Genomic DNA, 6,515 nt, shown 5'->3' with positions numbered 1-6,515 from the left:
TCGCACCTGAAAGTCTAAAAAAATTAGGCGCTCAGCTTCTCCCCCTTATTTTTTTTTCATTTGTCTGACTAAACAACTCTTTCTGAAAAAAAAACCTAAAACCGTCTCACTCTTTCTCTCTTTTTTTTCTCTCAAATTTGTCTCTCCCTCTCATATTCGCCGTTGCCGTGGTCCACTGTTCTCCTCCGTCGCCAGGAACCCAAACCAAGCGAACAACAAACGAACGACTGAGAAGCCTCACGAACCAGGAACCCGAGAAGAGAGAGGATTCGGCGCGCCATCACCAGCCGTGACCCATCCTCCACCGTGCGCTTCAGGCCGAGGAAAAGAGACGTCGCTGGGAGTCGCGAGGACGCCGGAGCAAGAGCGACCACCGAGGAAGGAGTGAGTGGTTGCCGGAGAATCTAATTCCACGAAAATAAGGTGAGGAAGTCTCTTTCTCGGATGGATTTTCGAGCTAGGGTTTATAGCTCATAATTTAGGGATTTTGATTCCGGGATGATTTCTAAGCAATTGATTGGGTTTAGTTGATCTTTGGATCCGATTATTGATGTTGAGGACTTGAAATTGGTGATTGGTTTCGGATTTCTTGGTTGTGGTTTGAATTTGGCCGAATTTTTGAAAAAGAAAAACTGTTTGAACTGCCTCTGTAAATCGACGTGGACAGACCGATATGATCTGAGTTCTTATTTTTGGATATTTTTCATGGATAGTAGACTGTATGAGCTTTCTAAAATGACCAAGAACATGTAAATCCATTGAGTATTGAATGAGTTATGAATTTCCAAAGTTTGTGTTTCGCAGCAGTAAAACGGGATTTCTAGAATTGTAACAGTGAATTACGAGCTGTTTTTTAGATAGCTATTCTTGTCGTATATATGCTTTTAATATCTCGTTAGAAAGCTACATGAGTCTACTTTCATTTTCCGCTAGAATCAATCAATTTCAAGTTTTGTAGCTCGATTTATGATGGCTTAAGCGCTAGTGGGTCAGGCTGTCAGGAATTCTTTTGACTTGTTTATGTATGTCGAGCGTTCGATTCTTGTGAGACCAACGCCGCAAAATCCGAGGAGGAAGAAGGAGTGAGGGTCCGTGTTTGCTGATTCGCGTGGTCAGGTAAGGATCTGAGATGTTTTCCCCAATTTCTATTCCGAAAATTAGGGTTCCAATTCGGATTTGAGGCTTCTCTCTCTGTTTTAATTTTTTTGTTGTTGATTGTTTGGTTTTCATGTTGAGTTATGAGGGGTTTTCATGTGATTTATTGACAGATATTACCTCTAGTGGAGCCAACAAAAGTGATAATGGAAATGAAAATCAATGATTATCAGTGGCAAGAATTCTTTCCACATGGTGACACTTTAATCCACCTTTTATTTTTTTATGTAGTTCTCCTAGTTTGCTGTTTAAATGTAGCTGATCCCTGTATTTTTTTTCTTCATACTACAGATTCCTATAGCAGTAGACATGGCAAAAGATTTCAAAGGCAAGGACGATGAGGAGTTATTTAAAAAAAGAAGAATATTGAATATATGTGCACAACAATAGTGGAATGCTATGAGACGCTAAGGGATGTAATTTCTGTATGAGTGGACTGCTCTCTCTGAGTGAGAGATTGGAGAAATTCTTGACATTACTGGTAAACAATCTTCCTCTTTATTTGTTTTTCTTCTCAAATTTTCTTATGCAAAACGACTTGTTCTAAGTACTACATGCTGGTATATGACAGCTATCCAATGATCAGAAAGACCAAAGTTGTTACAGTAACATTCTCAAGCTGATGCTATTGTGACTCAGGAGAGGAAAGATCTTCGGAGGCTCTTTGGGAGAACAAGGAGTTTGTGAATCGAGCTGATTTCAGACAGCAAGATGTAAATAGACCCGTGTGAATTTTTTAATTTATCATAAGTTGCATGTACTCTATCTTCTTTTGTGAAATCAATTTCTGAAATCTAGATTTATAAGGAAAAGTTTTGATTAAATCTTGGCTGATTTTTTTTTTTAAAAACGAAATAAGAAATGAAGTCACTTTTAAATAAACTGACATCCAAAAAACTGCTCTTTTAAAAGATTTGACGTCGCTTTTTTAAATAGCGACGTCTAAACCACTGTTTGGTGTTTTGGTGGGAAGACTATGTCGCACCCAATACTTTGGCGGGAAGACTATTGGGTGCGACATGTCGCATCCAAAAGTCAAATTCCCGCCTTATTCTTGAGTTCCCACGGAATAATGGTCCGACTTCAGGTGCGATAAGTCGCACCCAATAGTATTAGCTGCGGACTTTTAGGTGCGACTTAGTCGCACCTAAAGTCGCACCCGATAGTACTATCGGGTGCGACTTTGTGGGCATCAGGTGCGACTTTTGTCGCACCTGATGCCCATATTTGTAGTAGTGGTCAGCTTAGCTCTTAGGTTCAATTCGTCATCTTAGCTCTTCATCTCTGCTCGTCAACTTACTTTTTGGCTCAGCTCATCAGCAGACTGTTTCAAAGAACTACTATAAACTTGGAGAATGAGGACCAGTCAATCACTACTCTCAATCGCTTCGTCAATTTCAGATCGTGCCATATACGTTTCACGAACTGAGACGAGAATACCTATTAAACAACGACGTGCCCCCAAAATCAGCGGAGCTCACCAACATGACGTCTATAAATATAGACACCTCCATTTGAAGATCTGGGGAGAGAGGAGAGAATTCCACCTGCCATTTTCTTTAAGCTCTCTATTCATTTCTCCTATGTTTTTTATAATTCTTTTTTTTATTATTATTTAAAATCCTTATTTAATATTTAATAAAAAAAAGCCACGGGCCATTCTTTTATTATATAATCGGCTTTTATTTATTTCAATAATACTATGAAGGAAAATCGACTTTTTTCCATCACGAATTGTTGAGACTTTTTTAGGCGAATTTTTAGTTCAACAATAGATAATACCCGTTAACATTTAAATGGATGCAACACGTTTAGCCGACCATTATAATATAAATATATATATATATATATATATATATATATATAAATATATATATATATATAAATATATATATATATATATATCTCTTTTTAAAACTAAATACTTTTCAATCATTTAATTTGTTTGTGTTGTAACTATGAATTCAATTTTCTTTGATTATCACTTTAAATTGTATTTTGACTTTAAGTATGTAGTTTTTAATCTATGTATCGATTTATTAAGTGATTAACTTATTTATATTTTCAATTTTTTTTTAACCTGGTTAAAGGTTAACGGATATTCAATGTGAGCTTCCAATAAACAACGTTAAGGTGGACTAGTACAAAATTTAATGACAGTGTAGCAAAATAGTTAAAATGAAACTATGAAATTTGTTTTTAGCCTATGTTTCACAATTTTTAGGGAAATAGCCAACAGGTTTATGTGGCAATAATTAAGGTTTGATTTTCCTTTATTTATTAACAAATTCGTTATTTTTTCTCTCCTATTTTTTTCTTACACTTTTTTTTACATAAAAACTTCAAAAAATCATATCTATCGCATATGAACTCGAAATTGAGGGATTCCAAATCCTACGGATTCGTGACGCCGAGATCTTCAAAAATAGATCCATTGTGTTTGATGAAAAATCATGTTTAATACCATAGATGTAGAAAAATCACATTACTCCTTAAATATGGAAATAACTGAAATTTTTTGAAATTATCAAAAAATAAATGGAAACGTAAATATGATGCATTAAACATAATTTTTCATCAAACAGAATAGGTCTATTTTTGAAGATCTCGACGCCACGAATTTGTAGGATCTGAAATCACTCAATTTCGAGTTCGTATGAGAAAGATACGAATTTTTGAAGTTTTGATGCAAAACAAATTATTTGAAAAAAAATAAGAGAGAGAAAGTGACGAATTTTTTAATAAATAAGGGCAAATCAGACCTTAATTATTGTCACATAATTCATTTGGCTATATCCTTAAAAATTGTCAAACGTAGGTTCGATCCAAAATCACATGTTTAAAATGGCATAATTAGTTACAAATCTCAAAATGTAATTGGAAATTCAATGTGGAAAACACAATTTTAATAGATTTTTTGGTACTCAAGGTTCTTTGTAAAAGGGAGTTAATTTTTCTCACATTGAAATTGATAAAAAAAAAATAAAAAAATAAAAAAAAAATTGGTACGTTTCTGGCTCATTTTCGTAGAAGTTACATAATAATGACGTTTTTTAATCGTTACTGAGTTCAATTGAAAAGTGATACTTGATAAAAAAAAAACAATAATAAATAAAATTTATAATAATAAATAAATAAATAAAATTTGAAAAAGAGATCTTACTAGGAACTTTTCAATAGTAATACGTTTCTTGACTGAAACTGAGATATATTTACTACTTCTAAAGACGGTATGTTGCAAGAAGTATTGTAGTAATATTTTCTCCAAAATAATAGAACATGATCCCAAAGGAATTAATAATTTCCCTCTTGCCATGTTTTTTTGGAAAAAAAATGACCCATACAGAACTACATAGAGTGTGTCCACTACAGATTAAGAGGTCAAATTAACGTTTTTTTTATATATAAAAATGAGAGAATTCCATTTGTTTATGAATAAATGACATGAATTCCCCCTGAATTATAGCACTTGTTACAACGTGCCCCTCGTGATATAAAATCGACTTGTTTGCCCCTCAATATTATTTTTTGTATCATTGCACTTCTTCTGTTAACAGTTTCTCACACACCGTTAGTTAAGAAGTCACGTGATTATCATGTGATAGTCAAATAAAAGACTATATTGTTATCTCTCTCTAAATAAAAATAAACTACAATAAAAATCGAAAAGAAGTCATCTCTCTCTCTCTCTCTCTCTCTCTCCGTTCATTCAATTTCATTCACAGCCCTAAAAATTAAACCTCAAATTAATCGGCGGAACTTGTCCATGGCAGCTTCCATGGCCGATTCGAGCTCTTCGTCGGCTTCCTGGAGCTTCGTCTTAGCTTCGTCGGCCTCGTGGATGTGGTCCAGGTGAGCAAAGTGACCTGGGCGGGGCTGACCCGATCTGGATCAAGATTCCTCTGTCGGAGGCGAACTCGAGGTCTTGAAGGGAAGCCGATCGAGCTCGGATTAGGCTTCGGGGTCGGAGAATCTCCTTCAGGAAGCCTCTTCACTAGCATCAACAACACACAAACAAACCAAGTTCACGACCAAGCAACATACGGCCACAAATTCTAAACCAAAAAGAATAACCCACAGCCACACTTTCACACCCACACGGCCAACTTAAAAACATCACAACTATCTCCAAAACAGTTCACATCACAATCAAACCCAACAAAACATTTTCAATTTCTCAGAAACCACCCAAGAACTCGAAACCTCCAATTCAATTTCTATAAACCCTAACTTGAAAAATTAATTCCGGGCAAAGACAATTCCTTACTTCTCTCGTGATTTTCATATCACCCAACGTTCAGCCACTCACTTCCTGGTGCTCGCTCACGGTCGGCGGCTCGACGGCTCGGCTCTTCCTGGCTGGTGGCGTGCGCGGCTATGGAGGCAGAGAGAAGGCAGCGGCGGCGGCTGGTCGCACGAACCAGCACAAGCGCGCGCGCGGGGTCGGCGCTTGGCGCTCGCGCGGCTAGCTTTCGGTGCGCGCACAGGAGAGGAGAAGAGAGTGAGTGGCGAAAGAGAGAAAGAGTGGTGGTGGTGGCTGGTCGGGCGCGATCGGGCTCGGAGGGACGAGCGGATGAGAGGGAGAGAGCGAGAGAAAAAGAGACGGTGATGGAGGGTGAAGGAGAGAGAATGAAGCGGTGGGGAAGATAAGATGAAGAAAGATTTTTTTCTTTTTTTTCCCTCAACTCGAGACTCACGTGACGCCCACACAAGGTCACTTAACTGACGGCGAGTAGACAGAAGGACTATAATGACACAAAATATGATATTAAGGAGCAAAGATCGAGTTTTTATATTACGAGGGGTACGATGTTACAAGGGCTATAATACAGGGGGCATTTATGCAATTTATTCTTTGTTTATTGAAGAAAGTTAACAACTTATTATTGTATTATTCGTGGCGTTCATCTCCGACTTATAAATGGAGATTACATTTTCATTATGGCGTCCATAGTATTCCAAAGTTTACCTTACTTTAAGCATTGGATCACAGAATCACCAAACTTTAAGGGTCTGTTTGTTTACTCATTTGAAATGTTTTTTTGACTTTTCAAACTCTAAAAATAAAAAACAAAATGAAAGTTGAATGTTTGGTACGGTTTCCACCGAGTGTAATGTTGTCGCTGTTTTTCGGACAACGATTTAGGAGTCGCAGACGGTTAGACCCAAGGCCGGACCAAGTGGTCTCGTCTTGACTCGAGCGTGTCAGACCCGGTGTCCCGAGTCGTCCCTTAGCTGTGGATGTCCCTTGAGTTCGTCAGAGTACCTGAAAAGGAATAGAGAACACGTGAACTACAAAGGGGAAACAGGGGGGGTGCCCCTGTTTACCTCTCCGACGCTCAACATTAGTGGGATTGAGG

The sequence above is a fragment of the Urtica dioica genome, chromosome 5, assembly GCF_054948205.1.
Source record: "Urtica dioica subsp. dioica isolate 48M chromosome 5, U.dioica_male_clone48M_v1_H2, whole genome shotgun sequence".
NCBI classification, from domain to species: domain Eukaryota; kingdom Viridiplantae; phylum Streptophyta; class Magnoliopsida; order Rosales; family Urticaceae; genus Urtica; species Urtica dioica.
Note: the sequence above shows the minus strand (reverse complement) of the source record.